Source organism: Pristiophorus japonicus, chromosome 12, assembly GCF_044704955.1.
Source record: "Pristiophorus japonicus isolate sPriJap1 chromosome 12, sPriJap1.hap1, whole genome shotgun sequence".
NCBI lineage: Eukaryota > Metazoa > Chordata > Chondrichthyes > Pristiophoridae > Pristiophorus > Pristiophorus japonicus.
In genome coordinates this window covers 40,857,339-40,873,646 of record NC_091988.1, presented here as the reverse complement: position 1 = coordinate 40,873,646, position 16,308 = coordinate 40,857,339, and the positions used below count along the sequence as shown (strand labels likewise).

Genomic DNA, 16,308 nt, shown 5'->3' with positions numbered 1-16,308 from the left:
GCTACTGGTATTGTAAAATCAAGCGATTGTTCTTTCCCCGACATTGGATTTCCCCAAGCCTAAAAGAGCATTGGTATATTTTTGTGCTTCTTTTTTGTGGCCGTGACTGTGTAAATGGTGACTCACCAGGAGGCGTACAGCAGTAGCCCGGATTGACTGATTGGTGGAGAAATTCGAACTGCGTCCAAAACGGGCACAAAGTCAACAGAGCAACCGCATTTGAATGAAGGCTTCGGAATTCATTCACATTGCCACTTGTGAGCTGTGGGCGCCAAACGGCTATCCAGCTGCAGCTCCCTAGTTGATTGGCTGGCTACTACGCTGAGCTGGTTGGCTGGGCAGAGCAGGTCTGGTCTGAGGGGATGTGGACGGCAGGCGGAAGTCAATCCATAAGCTGGGATGGGGCAGGGCAGGGCCTCGAAAGGGCCATCAGCGGGCCAGAGTTTATTTATGAGCCCATCAGGGAACTCCTGCTTCTCCTGGGCCCACAAAAATAAAAAGTCTAAATTTCAGTCATTCAGGGGCCGCTAGCAGTCACTTTAAGTCCCACTGGTGAGGCCACTCAGTGACTAGTACCATTAAGCAGAACATGCATGGTGTATGCTCTGCCTGTTTGTACCTGAACTTTGCCATCAGGGTCGTACAACCGGCGCAGAACTTTGATTTGTCTATTTAAGCAGCCTATGCCTGTTTCAGGCAGGCTGGCTGCTCACCCGTTTATAAACCTGCCCGAATATAACATCAAGCGGGCCTTGAACATCAGTGGGGCAGCCGAGGTGCCCCTTGATTTTACAACTGCTGGCCGCCCATTTTTCAGGTGAGAAGTGGGCGGCTGTGTGTTTAATTTCTCCCCCATTATTCCTACTGCCTGGTGGTGGTAATCAGCACCTCCACTCTGTACCTTCCCTAGACGAGATGGTGAGATAAGGAATCTACTCTGCAGGGAATTGTGCTCAGAAATGATCTTCTTTTTAACTACGCTATAGTACGTTGTGGAATGACATGCTGAACCATCGTTTACATTTAGTTTTTAGTTCACGTTTTTCCCTTTATTTTAATCAATGCTCACATTAAAACTTTCCACTATATCAAAAATTAATGCTTCCTTTTACATACTCTCATATGTCGAATCATGTTAAGCAGCAATCCATGAAGGGAACATAATGCTGAACTGCATTGCTAATTTGTTTTTTATTCGTCACTGGCAAGGCCTGCAGTCTTTGTGGTGAAGGTACTCCCACAGTGCTGTTAGGGAGAGAGTTCCAGGATTTTGACCCAGTGACAGTGAAGGAACGGCGATATGTTTCCAAATCAGGATGGTGTGTAACTGGGAGGGGGACCTGCAGGTGATGCTGTTCCCATTAGCCTGCTGCCCTTGTCCTTCTAGGTGGTAGAGGTCGTTGGTTTGGGAGATGTTGCCGAAGAAGCCTTGGTGAGTAGCTGCTGTGCATCTTGTAGATGGTAGACACTGCAGCCATGATGCACTGGTGGTGGAGGAAAAGAATGCTTAAGTTGGTGGATGGGGTGCCAATCAAGCAGACTGCTTTATCCTGGATGGTGTCAAGCTTCTATCACACTCATGACTTGTGCCTTGTAGATGGTGGAAAGGAGGTGGAAAGGAGAGTCAGGAGGTGAGACACTCTCCGCAGAATACCCATTGGTCAATGGTGACCACCCCTCCCCCCCAGGATGTTGATGGTGGGGGATTCGGCGATGGTAATGTCATTGAAAGTCAAGGGACAGTGTTAGACTCTCGTTTGTTGGAGATTGTCATTGCCTGGCACTTGTGTGGCGTGAATGTTACTTGCCACTTAGCAGCCCAAGCCTGAATGTCATCCAGGTCTTGCTGCATTATTATCTCAGGTGTTGCAAATGGAACTGAACACTGCAATCAAGCGAACATCCCCACTTCTGACCTGATGATGAAGGGAAGGTCATTGATGAAGCAGCTGAAGGTAGTTGGGTCTAGAACACTGCCCTGAGGAACTCCTGCAGCGATGGTCTGGGGCTGAAATGATTCACCTCCAACTACGACAACCATCTTCCTTTGTGCTAGGTATGACTCCAGCCAGTGGAGAGTTTTCCCCCTGATTCCCATTGACTTCAACTTTACCAGGGCTCCTTGATGTCACACTCGGTCAAATGCTGCCTTGATGTCAAGGGCAATCACACTCAGCTCACCTCTGGAATTCAGCTCTTTTGTCCATGTCTGGCGCTGAGTGATCCTGGCAGAACCCAAACTGAGCATCGGAGAGCAGGTGAGTAAGTGCCGCTTGATAGCACTGTCAACGACACCTTCCAGCACTTTGTTGATGATTGAGAGTAGACTGATGGGGCAATAATTGGGTGGATTGGATTTGTCCTGTTTTTGTGGACAGGACATACATGGGCAGTTTTCCCCTCTTTCGGATAGATGCCAGTGTTGTAGCTGTACTGGAACAGCTTGGCTAGAGGTCCGGCTAGTTTTGGAGCACAAGTCTTCAATATGACAGCCAGGATGTTTTCTGGGGTCATAGACTTCACTGTATCCAGTGTGTCAGTCGTTTCTTGATATCAAGCAGAGTGAATTGAATTGACTGAAGACTGGCTTCAGGAGGAGGCTGATATGGATCATCCACTCGGCACTTCTGGCTGAAGATGGTTGCAAATGCTTCAGCCTTGTGTTTTGCACTCACGTGCTGGTCTCCCCCATCATTGAGGATGGAGATATTCATGGAGCCTCCTCCTCCTGTTGATTGTTTAATTGTCCACCACTAATCACGACTGGATGTGGCAGGACTGCAGAGCTTTGATCTGATCCATTGATTGTGGGATGGCTTAGCTCTGTCTATAGCATGCTGCTTCTGCTGTAGAGTATTCATGTAGTCCTGTGTTGCAGCTTCCCCAAGTAGGCACCTTATTTTTAGGTACATCTGGTGTTGCTCCTGGTATGCTCTTCTGCATTCCTCATTGAACTAGGGTTAATCCCCTGGCTTGATGGTAATGGTAGAGTGAGGGATATTCTGGGCCATGAGGTTACAGATTGTGGTGGGATTCAATTCTGCTGCTGCTGATGGCCCACAGCAGCTCATGAAGGCCCAGAGCTGCTAGGTCTGATCTGAATCCATCCCATTTAACATGGTGTCCTTAATGTGAAGACGGGATTTCATCTCCACAAGGACTATGCAGTGGTCACTGCTACCAATGCTATTATTGAGAGATGCATCTACGACGGGTAGATTGGTGAAGACGAGGTCAAATAGGTTTTTCCCCTTGTGTTGATTCTTTCACCACCTGCCGCAGGCCCAGTCTGGCAACTATGTCCTTCAGGACTCTTGTAGCTCGGTCAGTAGTGGTGCTGTCGTGCCACTCTTGATGATGGACATTGAAGTCCCCCACCCAGAGTACATTCTGTGCCTTGACTACCTTCCGTGTTTCTTCCAAGTGGTGTTCAACATGGAGGAGTACTGATTCATCAGCTGAGGGACGGTGGAAGGTGGTAATCAGCAGGAGGTTTCCTTGCCCATGCTTGACCTGAAGCCATGAGACTTCATGGTGTCCAGAGTCAATGTTGAGGACTCCCAGGGCCACTTTCTTCTGACACTGTGCCGCCATCTCTGGTGGGTCTGTCCTGCCGGTGGGACAGGACATTCTTGGGGATGGTGATGGAGGAGTTGGGGACATTGGCTGAAAGGTATGATTCCGTGAGTATGACTATATCAGGCTGTTGCTTGACTAGTCTGTGGGACAGTCCTCCCAATTTTGGCACAAGTCCCCAGATGTTGGTGAGGAGGACTTTGCAGAATTGACTGGGCGTGGACTGGCCTGTCGTTGTCATGTCCGAAGCCGGTGCTGAGATCGATGCTGGGTGGTTTGTCTGATTTCATTCTTATTATTGTTTCTTGTAGAGGCTTGTTACAACTGAGTGGCTTGTTAGGCCATTTCAGAGGGTAGTTAAGAGTCAACTTCATATATAGGCCAGACAAGGACGGCAGATTTTGTTCCCTAAAGGGCAATAGTAAACCAGATGGGTTTTTACGACAATCTGATAGTTTCATGGACACCATTACTGATAGTAGCTTTTTATTCCAGATTTATTTAATTAACTGAATTTAAATTTCCCAGCTGCCATAGTGGGATTTAAACTCATATCTCTGGATCATTAGTCCAGGCCTCTGGATTATTAGTCCAGTAACATAACCACTAAGTAATAAAGTATAGGGAAGGTCATACTGAAATTGTACAATGTTATGGCCATGCAGTTTTGGTCAACTATACTCGAGGGAAATAGTCCAACCTTGGAGGCAGTTCAGAGAAATGCTATGAAGCTGATCCTCTGTGTCAGGAGAATTGATCTATGATGTTGAATCAGAGAAACTGGGGTTCCATTCTTGAAAGCAGATAGTAAATCCAGGGCATTACTTCAAGGTAAGCCACAGCACGGGTTGACATTGCTGAAAGAAGAATTTAGTTAAACGTTGAGAAGTATTTCTGAAAACTAATGAGTAATCATCACTTGGAGGATAGTGGGCATTCAAGATCCTGAGAGTATTGTGTATTTTTTCTTCTGGAGGTCTAGTCTAACTTATCTTCCTTATCTTGTGATTATTTAAAATTATCATAGCTCATTTCCCTTTTGAAATTAGGATGTTGAAATGTATTCATGAAGCTGGGCATTTGATCAAAAATCTCGAGTCCCTGATGCATAACTTGCTTTGTAGTTTTTTATTGTTTGTGTGCATTTTTAATTAACTTTTGCTTTGTTTTAGGAAGTATCCACAGGTACATTTGCCCCCCCCCCCATCACTGTGGGGAATAGGGGCCTTGTGTTGTTGGGGCGGTAGACCCCAGGAAGTCACAGTGCTGAGAAGTTTGGGAGTTTGGTTGCATTGGGGTTGGTAGATGGGGCTTTAAAATAAATAAGGTGGGGGGTGGGGTGCGGGTAGGGTCCCACTGGAGCGAAATCTAAAATGCTAAAGAGAAAAGAAAAGGAAGCAATGCAGGTAAGTGATTGTGGTAAGGATAACCAGATTATGTCAAGAAGACACAGAGCATACAAACAAAAGAGTGCACTAACAAATAGGGTCCAGGTAAGAAAACAAAGCGATGATAAATAGGGCTATAGTACAAAATAATGTTAAGATGTCTAATAATGTTAAAAAGACAAATCTAAAAGCACGGTATCTGAATACATGAAGCATCCGTAATAAGGTAGACAAATTAACAGCGCAAATAGATGTAAATGGATATGATATAGTTGCAATTATAGAGACATGGTTGCTGGGTGACCAGGGTTAGGAACTGAATATACAAGGATACTCGATATTGAGGAAGGACAGGCAAAAAGGAAAAGGGGGTGGTGTGGCGTTGTTAGTAAAGGATGAAATCAGAGCAATAGTGAGAAAGGATATTGGCTCAAAAAATCAAGATATAGAATCAGTCTGGGTGGAGCTAAGGAGCAGAAAACATTGGTGGGAGTTGTCTATAGGCCTCCAAACAGTAGTGGTAATGTAGGGGACGGCATCAAACAAGAAATTAGAGATGCATGTAACAATGGTACTATAGTAATCGTAGGTGACTTTAATCTACATGTAGACTGGCCAAACCAAACTAGTAATAATACTGTGGAAGATGAATTCCTGCACTGTGTACGAGATGGTTTTTTAGACCAGTATGTTGAGGAGCCTACTAGAGAACAATGAGAAGGGGTTAATTAATAGTCTTGTTGTGCGGGGTCCTTTAGGGAAGAGTGACCATAACATGATTGACTTCTTTATTAAGATGGAAAGTGACGTCGTCCAATCCGAAACTAGGGTCCTAAATCTAAACAAAGGAAACTACGAAGGTATGAGGAATGAATTGGCTATGATAGATTGGGAAGATTCATTAAAAGGTATGATGGTGGATAGGCAATAGCTAACATTTAAGGAACAAATGCATGAATTGCAACAGATATACATGCCTTTCTGGCACAAAAACACAAAAGGAAAAGTGGCCCAACCATGGCTAACAAAAGAAATAAAGGATAGTATTAGATCCAAAGAGGAGTCATACAAAGTTACCAGAAAAGGTAGCAAGCCTGAGGATTGGGAGAAGTTTAGAATTCAGCAAAATAGGACCAAGAGATTGATTAAGAGGGGAAAAATAGAGTATGAGAGTAAACTTGCAAGGAACATAAAATCCGACTGCAAAAGTTTCGACAAGTACATAAAAAGAAAAAGATTAATGAAGACAAATGTAGGTCCTTTACAGTCAGAAACGGGAGAATTTATAATGGGGAACAAGGAAATGGCAGAACAATTAAATAAATACTTCAATTCTATCTTTACGAAAGTGGACACAAATAACGTCTCGGACATGCTAGGGAACCAAGAGTTTAGGGAGCAAGAGGAATTAAAGGAAATGATTCTTAGTAAGAAAATAGTGCTGGAGAAACTAATGGGACTGAAAGCCGATAAATCCCCAGGGCCTGGTAATCTGCATGCCAGAGTACTAAAAGAGGTAGCCATGGAAATAGTGGATGCATTGGTTGTCATTTTCCAAATTAGAGAGTGGCAAATGTAACCCCACTATTTAAAAAAGGAGGGAGAGAGAAAGCAGGGAACTATAGACCGGTTAGCCTAACATCAGTAGTAGGGAAAATGCTGGAGTCTATTATAAAGGATGTGACAACGGGACACTTAGAAAATATCAACGGGATTAGACAAAGTTAACATGGATTTATGAAAGGAAAATTGTGTTTGACAAACCTACTGGAATTTTTTGAGGAAGTAACTGATAGAATAGATAAGGGAGAACCAGTGGATGTAGTGTATTTGGATTTTCAGAAGGCCTTTGATAAAGTCCCACATAAGAGGTCTGTGTGCAAAATACAGGCATGGATTGAAAATTGGTTAACTGACAGGAAACAGAAAGTAGGAATAAACGGGTCTCTTTTGGGTGGCGGGCAGTGACTAGTGGGGTACCACAGGGATCAGTGCTTGGGCCCCAGCTATTCACAGTATATATAAATGATTTGGATGAGAGAACCAAATGTAATATTTCCAAGTTTGCTGACAACATAAAACTAGGTGGGATTGTGAGTTGTGAGGAGGACGCAAAGACATTGCAAGGCGATTTAGATAGGTTGAGTGAGTGGGCAAATACGTGGCAGATGCAGTATAACTTGGATATATGTGAAGTTATCTACTTTAGTAGGAAAAACATAAGGACAACGTATTATTTAAATAGTGATAGCTTGGGAAATGTCAATGTACAAAGGGACCTGGGTGTCCTTGGACACCAGTCATTGAAAGCAAACATGCAGGTGCAGCAAGGAAGGCAAATGGTATCTTGCAAGAGGATTTGAGTACAGGTCAAGGATGTCTTACTACAGTTACACAGGGCCTTGGTGAGACCACACCTGGAGTATTGTGTGCAGTTTTGATCTCCTTACTTAAGAAAGGATATACTTGCCATAGAAGGAGTGCAGCGATGATTCACCAGACTGATTCCTGGGATGGCAGGACTGTCGTATGAGGAGAGATTGGGCCGACTAGGCCTGTATTCACAAGAGTTTAGAACAATTAAAGGGGATCTCATTGAAATGTATAAAATTCTGATGGGGCTGAACAGACTGGATGCGGGAAGAATGTTTCCCCTAGCTGGGAAGTCTAGAACAAGGGGTCACAGTCTCAGGAAATGGGGTAGAAAATTTAGGACTGAGATGAGGAGAAATTTCTTCACTCAGCTGGTGGTGAACCTGTGGAATTCTCTACCACAGAAGGGTGTAGAGACCAAGTCACTGAATATATTTAAGAAGGAGATGGATAGATTTCTAGACACAAAAGGCATCAAGAGGTATGGGGAGAAAATGGGAATATGATGGTGAGATAGAGGATCAGCCATGATCATATTGAATGGCGGTACAGGCTCGAAGGGCTGAATAGCCTACTCCTGCTCCTATTTTCTCTGTTTCTATCTATGCCTCTATGTACTGGGTCTACGAAAATACGGTTGTTGTATTTGCTGTCGAAATGCAGTTTGCAAATTAAATGGGGAGGATGGATATACTTACGAAAGGATATTCTTGCTTTGGAGGCAGTACAAAGAAGGTTCACTAGGTTGATTCCGGAGATGAGGGGGTTGACTTATGAGGAAAGGTTGAGTAGGTTGGAATTCAGAAGAATGAGAGGTGATCTTATCGAAATGTATAAGACTATGAGGGGGCTTGACAAGGTGGATGCAGAGAGGATGTTTCCACTGATGGGGGAGACTAGAACTAGAGGGCATGATCTTAGAATAAGGGGCCGCCCATTTAATACTGAGATGAGGAGAAATTTCTTCTCTCAGAGGGTTGTAGATCTGTGGAATTCGCTACCTCAGAGAGCTGTGGAAGTTGGGACATTAAATACATTTAAGACAGAAATAAACAGTTTCTTAAATGATAAGGGAATAAGGGGTTATGAAGAGCGGCAGGGAAGTGGACCTGAGTCCATGATCGGATAAGCCATGATTGTATTAAATGGCGGAGCAGGCTCGAGGGGCCATATGGCCTACTCCTGCTCCTATTTCTTATGTTCTTATATTCTTATGAAGTGTAACACTATGGGTGACCGTGCCTTCAGCTACCAAGGAATTCTCCTTCAGACCTTTATTAAATGCCAAGCTTTTTGTTACCCGCTTAATATCTTTGTTGACTTGGTGTTCATTTTCTCCCCTTTATTCCTGTGGATTATATTGGGATGTTTTTCTTTGTTTTTTTGAATAACCAATTAGAAAGAGGTACGGAGAGCTCAAGACTTGCATTAGTGTAAACATGGATTATTTCCAGTTATAGCTTGTTTAATGATGTTCACTAGACATCTAAGAAGGGAGATTAGAGGAAACCTTCTCATTCAAGTCTTTATTGAAATGTGGAATGCTCTGCCTTTTTGAATGCTGTAATTTATTTAGCATTGATTGATAATTGATTGCAACATTCAAAATGCACCAGATATTTACAGAAGAATAATAAAGTTTATGGGGAGAATATTGAAAATTTGAGAGGAGCCTAAAATCATTACAGACATGAATGGCCTTCTGCTAAAATTTCAGGTCTATCGAAACAGAACCTGGGATCTTACATAGCTAACCAGTGAAAGAAAAAATTGACATTGAGCAATTTTCTTTCTTGAGTTAGACAACATAACAGTCATTAAATTTTATTATAAAGATGTGATGCATTTATATTATGTTTACTCGCTGGGAAAGTATTTACTGTGCTTCTGAATGATAATTGGAATTTTTTGTTCGGGTTACATTATTGAAATATATTTTAAAGCAATCAGTTACGACAGGTTCAGGTGATAAATGTGAAGTCTTTGATATATGTTAGTGTTTCTCCACTGACAATTTTACATTGTGGATAGTGGAACACCAATAATCAATCATTCAATGAGTTTGAACAATAGTATTACACTATAAATTATAATTTGCCGTTGTGTTTATTCAATGCAGAGAAATTACTTGTTGCCTCAAATAGGAGCCTAGGATTGCTTTATTTATAAATTGCATCTTTGTTTCTTGTGTGATTAAATTTTTTTAAATATTGTTCCTCTGTTTAGAATGTTCCTAAATAATTTTTAAAACGCCTCTTGCAATCTTTTGCATAAGAATTTGTTCATGTTCTTGTGACCAGACTTGAGGGTGACAAAGAAGTGAAAATCTTGACATTACCATAGTTTGATAAATTGGCTCTGTTAAAAGGCATTGGCCGTGAATTTCCTGACCTCGGCGGGTCCGTGGCAGGCGACATCGGTGGCGGGTCCCCACCCCACTGCTGGCTCCATCCTGCTCTGTGAAATGAATTTCCTTTGACTTAGCTTGTTAAGCCCACCCAGCGCGTTTCCTGGCCAATTAGAGAAAGCGGGTCTGGTGATGTCATTTGATGACGTGTCATCAGCCGGTTTCCTTAAAGGGATCATGGCCAACTTTATTTTGATATTTGTGCTGTCAGTGTTCTACAGCATTGAGTTGCTGCAAACATTGACAAGCACTGCATGAAGGCACAGTGCTGGACCCAGGCTCTCCCATGACTCCCTCCATATGCTTATGAAGGGAGTCACAGCATGCAGGGAGATCCTCTTCCCTTCCCATGAGCTGAAGAGACCTCCCCAGGAGATCAACACAGCACATTGCAGAGGAGGGCACAAGCAGGGATGTGGGTCAGGAAGACCTGGGTGCAGTGCCGCAAACGTTTCAATGATCTAAGTCGATCACGAAACGTTAGTACAAAGCCACACTCAACCTCATCCTGCTGTGCCTTTCATCACATCCCCAATCACTCTGCCTTTCCTACCATACTCCTGCACATCCTTATTCACACCAACTTACAGTGGACCTTCACCCATCCCCCTCGATCTATGTTATCACATCCCCATCTCACTAGCCACCCCTCACACTCGCCTTCGTCCTTGTGCAATCATACCAACTAACGACACACTTGGGTGCTTTATGCAATGTTCATGTAAAATTTATGTTGATGTGGTGTCAAACATTAAAACCTTTATTTTCAACACTTTGCGTTCTCCTCGATCACCATCAAGCCAGGTGACCAACCCTAATTCAGTGAGGGGTGTGGAAGAGCATGCTGGGAACAGCACCAGGCATACCTGAAAATGAGAAGGCAACCTGGTGAAGCTACAAAACAGGACTACATGCATGCTGAACAGCAAAAACAGTATTCTATAGATTGTGCGAAATGATCCCATGACCAACGGATCACATCAAAGCTCAGAAACCCTGCCACATCCAGTTGTGAACAATTAAGCAACTAATGGGAGAACATGGATATTCCCATCCTCATCAGTGGTAGAGTTCAGCACAGTCTTGCAGAAGACAAGGCTGAAGCATTTGCAGCCATTTTCAGCTAGAAGTGCTGAGTGGATGATCCATCTAGCCCTTCTGTTCACCATCATGGATGCCAGTCTTCAGCCAATTCGATTCATTCCACATGATATCAATAACCATCTGAGTGCACTGGACACAACAAAGGTTACGAGCAGCAACAACATCCTGGCTGTACTGCTGAAGACCTGTGCTCCAGGACTAGCTGCGCCCCTAGCTAAACTACAACACTGGCATCTAACTGACGATGTGAACATTTTTCCAGGTTTGTCCTGCCCACAAAAAGCAGAACAAATCCAATCCGGCCAATTATCGCCCCATCAGTCTACTCTCAATCATCAGCAAAGTGATGTCGTCAACAGTGCTATCAAGTGACACTTACTCACCAATAACCTGCTCACCAATGCTCAGTTTGGGTTCCATCAAGGCTACTTAGCTCTAGACCTCATTACAGCTTTTTGTCCAAACATGGGCAAATGAGCTGAATTCCAGAGGTGAGGTGAGAGTGACTGCCTTTGATATCAAGGCAGCATTTGACTGAGTGTGGCACCAAGGAGCACCAGTAAAACTAAAGTCAATTGGGATCAGGGGAAAACTCTCCACTGGCTGGAATCATACTTGGCAGAAAGCAAGATGGTTATAGTTGTTGGAGGCCAATTACCTCAGCCCAGGGCATCCCTGCAGGAGTTCCTCAGGGAAGTGTCCTAGGAACAACCATAAATGCCAGCCTTGCCAGCTGCTTCATTAATAATCTTCCCTCCATCAGAAGTGAGGCTGTTCGCTGATGATCGCAGTGTTCAGCTCCATTCACAATTTGTTAGATAATGAAGCAGTCCATGCCCGCATGCAGCAAGACTGGGACAACATCCAGTCTTGGGCTGATAAGTGGCAATTAACATTTGCGCCACACAAGTGCCAGGCAATGACCACCTCCAGCAAGAGAGAGCCTAACCACCTCTCTAACATTTACTCCCCCACCATCAATATCGCAGGGATCACCAGAAACTCATCTGGAATAACTACTTAAATGCCATGGATACTAGAACAGGTTAGAGGCTGTGTATTTTTTATGGTGAGTGACTCACCTCCTGACTCCCTAAAGCCTCTCGACCACCTACCACAAGTTATAAGTGTGATGGAAAACTCTCCACTTGTCTGGATGGGTACAACAACACTCAAGAAGCTCAACACCATGACAAAGCGGTCCGCTTGATCAGCACTTCTTGCAGGTGTAAAAACATCCACCCCCTCCACCATCAGTGTTCCTTGGATCAAAATCCTGCTTAACAGCATTATGGGATCATCTTCACCACTTGGACTGCAGTGGTTCCAGAAGAAGGAGCACCACCTTCTGAAGGGTAACCAGGAATAGGCAATAAATGCCAGCCTTTGCACATCCCAAAGAATGATAAAATAAAACGGAAGATTCCAGAACTCTGGCCAAGGTGACCACAATTATTGTTGCCTATTCTGCCTCTTAAAAATAAAGCATCTTGTTATGTAGCAAGCAGAAGGCAGGCAGCAGGAGCCAGTGGCAGAACATTGGCTGACCAGGAGAAAGAACACTTGTCTCCGCAAGGATCCAGTCACTCAGCTGGAGTTAGAAGGGAAACTGTATTAGATGATGCATTTAGTTAATTACCTGAAATAGCCAAAGCACAACATGTGCTCAGTTCGCTTGCCAAATAAACCTTTCATCAGCTACCTATACATCACAACCCATGAATACAATGACATACACACCAACCTGGAAAACTTGCAAAAAATGACAAATAGCGTCAAAAAGCTGACATTGCAAAAACTAAGGAACAATTTAAACAGCCCGGAATATAAGCTGCTGACTTGGACCACTGCTTCGGGGTGACTGAAAGTACATTTTTATTCTCGAGGATTCGAGGATTTTTACCAATGATTTGGGGATCAATTTTACTAATTGTCCCATTTTGTTCTGCGAGAATCAATACCCAAACTTGCGAGAAAACAAGCTTGCCTACCCAATATTCCATTTCTTGTAGTGCAAGAAAAAAACACAAAAGTGCCATAGATTTTTTTTACAGTGGTGGATTTAGAAATTTCTGAAGGGGAAATGTGAGAACTGAAGGTGTGTGATTTGTGCTCTCAGGAAATTTAGATTAAAAAAAATTATTTTGGTGCATTTTCCTGCATTTTAGACTCTACTGTAATTCTGACTTTGAAGTCAAGGTCTGGAAACATTGCAGGCTTTTTAAATATTAAAATAAATATCCCTGGTAGATTTTCCCTCCTTTTTGCTCCTGTGGATGGTGGCGGTAAAGGGCCTGAACTCACCCAATGGCGGGGATGGACCATTTAGTTGCTTCCCCTTCCTCCATTCAGCCTCAAATCCTTAGCTGCTGAAAGTCTTGGTCTTCATCTAAGCTGCTCTGGTGCAGCTGTTAACTGGATGGTAGCCCTCAGCTGCTAAAAGTTTATTCTTTTCACAATATATCCTCCAGCAGCACATCCTTGTTGCAGCCATTTCTCCTGCTCTTGAAGGACAATACAACTTTAAGGGTGACAGGCAGCTCTTTAAGAACTGCTGGCAATGAACAACTGACCTCTTGAACTTCTTGTATTGCTAGTGCCACATATTTATTTAAGTGAGCTGAGCTTGCATTTTAGTGCAGTGAGCTCTCTGCACTACAGGTTTGTACAGTGTCCAAGTTCCATTAGTGACCACCTGGTGTCAACCTGTGCTAAGTACCTGATTCAATGTTTATGGAAACATAGAAATTTACAGCGCAGAAGGAGGCCATTTTAGCCCATCGTGTCCGCACCGGCCGACAAAGAGCCGCACGGCCCTCGGTCAGCAGCCCTGAAGGTTACATATAAACCTATGAACAATGCGGAAAGATAAAGAACACCCAGCCCAACCAGTCCGCTCCAACAACTGTGACACCCCTTGCATTGAAACATTCTACACTCCACCCCAATCGGAGCCATGTGATTTCCTGGGAGAGGCAAAAAAACAGATTAAAAACCCAGACCAATTTTGGGCAAAAAAATCTGGGAAAATTCCTCTCCGATCCATCCAGGCGATCGAAGCTAGTCCAGGAGATCACCCTAACCATATTCTATTCCCTGCAGTACTCATCATCATATCTGCACCGGCCTGTAGTATATGTAGGCACCTTTAGTAATGACTCCACGAGGCAGGGTATGATGCTTAAACTCTGCAGACTTGCAGTCCTTTATTAGCAACTCCTGAGTGCCAACAACAAGCTGTGTGTCCCTTTTTACACTGGGTTACCTGCCGTGTGCAGGCAACCCCTGGGTCTCCAGCAACAGCACCCTCTAGTGTACCGGTAAGGTGTGTACAGCACAAGTGTTGCATACAGTGTTACAGACATCACACAGTAAATAGGCATGCATACACAACACGGCCAACAAGAGTTTATCCAGTCTAATCCCAATTACCAGTTCTAGGTCCGTAACCCTGCAGGTTACTGCACTTTAAGTGCCCATCCAACCATCTTTTAAAAGTGGTGAGGGTTTCTGCATCCATCACTCTTCCAGACAGTTTATGTGGAGTAACATCATTTACTCTACTGATTCTCAGTAACGCAGCTCCACTGGCAATTTTGTTTGATTTGTGGCAATGTATGTATTTAACAGTCTGCATGAGACGTGTGTGCATCTGAGCGCAGTTAGAAATCTGGGGTAGAGTTTCAACTTTGGCGCAATAGAGAAGTGTTTTTTCTCTCACGAGTTTCTGCTCAAACTCATTTGCATTTCTCTGAATGAAAAATCTGCCATGAACCTGCGCAATCGGGCAGAATTTTAAACTTAATTTAAAAAAAATATTGGCTTTAAAAATATTCCTTGATCTGTTTAAGAATGGTAACTAGGTGCAGTTTGATTAATACAGCTAAAAATGAGTTTATCACAAAAAATAAACATTTTCAATCACGGTGTCAATCCACCAGTTGTGAGTAACCCGATTTTAAATGTCTGAAAATTACCTTTAAAAAATATACAGAACCATACCCTAGTTACAAAAACAGAAAATACTGGAAATACTCAGCAGGTCAGGCAGCAACTGTGGAGAGAGAAACAGAGTTAACGTGTCAGGTCAATTACCTTTAATTTCTCTCTCCACAGATGTCGCCTGATCTGCTGAGTATTTCCAGCATTTTTGTTATATTTCAGCATCTGCAGTATTTTGCTTCCATATCCTAGTTATATTGGGGTACAGTAGTCAGTTTCTTAGTAAATTAAGAAAAAATAATATTTGAAAGCTTCTAAAGCATTCCTATTGGTTTCTTGGCACCCAAAAGAACCACTTTAATTTTAAGAGCCTCCTCAAAGGCCTGCAATTAGTGGAAACTCCCAATGGTGACTAATTCACCCTGGGGTGGTGAGGCATGCTTCTAGCTCGATGGTTTTTAAACTAGTGCAAAGGATCGCGGAAACTCGAGTTGCGGTGAATGTAATTTGGGCTTTGTGCTGGTAATGCCGATTTTGGGTGAGTTACACCAGAAATTACAGCATAACTAAGTGGAAACTCCAGGCCCCTTTGTTATTAGCAATACAAGATAGGGAGATGTAGTCAAAACAGTTTGGATATTGCAGGCAGTGTTAGCAGACTCGATGGGTCGAATGGTCTCCTTCTGTGCTGTACTATTCTATAATTCTACAATAGTAAATCTGATGACTGTGTTTCTATCGTCTTTAAAATTGTCCTGCGTGAAACCTACCCTGAGATGTTTACTTTACACCAAGATTGAATTTGGTCAGTTTATGTTGTTAATCCACGACCAGATTTAGGCAGATGCCATATTTGCTCTAACCTCTAGTTGCTTGTACAAGGTAAAACTGAAATTCATGCATCATTTTTTTAAAAGCTTAATGCACAACATTAATGAACTACAGTAATTATATCTGTAAATACCTTGTGGTAATTAATTTATTATATATGGAAGTGTGTTCAAGGGTGGATTAGTTTAGCCACAAATGTTGCCAGTTTGTGTTCTAAAATAAACCCACGGTCAGGTGACATAAGTCACAAAATGTGTCTGCAGAGATTAGTTTCCTTAAAACATGAAAAATTGCACAGCATGTTAGCTCGAGTTGCAGTGTGCCATTCACCAGCCTGTTTGTTATGTTACAGCTCCATCGTGTGGTCAGATTTGTCTCAAATTGTTACATATTTCCATAGCAGATATCTTCAAAATGCCTAAAGCTTGAGCTGTTTGGTTAGGATTGAAGAACATGAAACGATGATAATTGGTAAAATAGCACTTTATTGTATATACTACTTTACAAAATTTAGTTTTAAAAGTATATACAAGTCAAAACCAGACTTGTAAATACTTATATATAAGGAACCTCCTTAATCTTAACCTCACTTAAAGTCTAATATTAAGTGCTGATGTCTTAATGTATTTTGCTGTTAGCATTGTAAAAAAATATATATATTGCAAACAAACAAACTTCATACAACTA

At 42.8% G+C, this 16,308-nt stretch overlaps 1 protein-coding gene across 3 annotated transcripts in view; it reads left to right on the top strand.

Moving 5' to 3' along the window:
* The window catches only part of hdac11 (histone deacetylase 11), a 143,619-nt gene that overhangs the window by 93,803 nt on the left and 33,508 nt on the right, over positions 1–16,308 (top strand). The window lies entirely within an intron of this gene.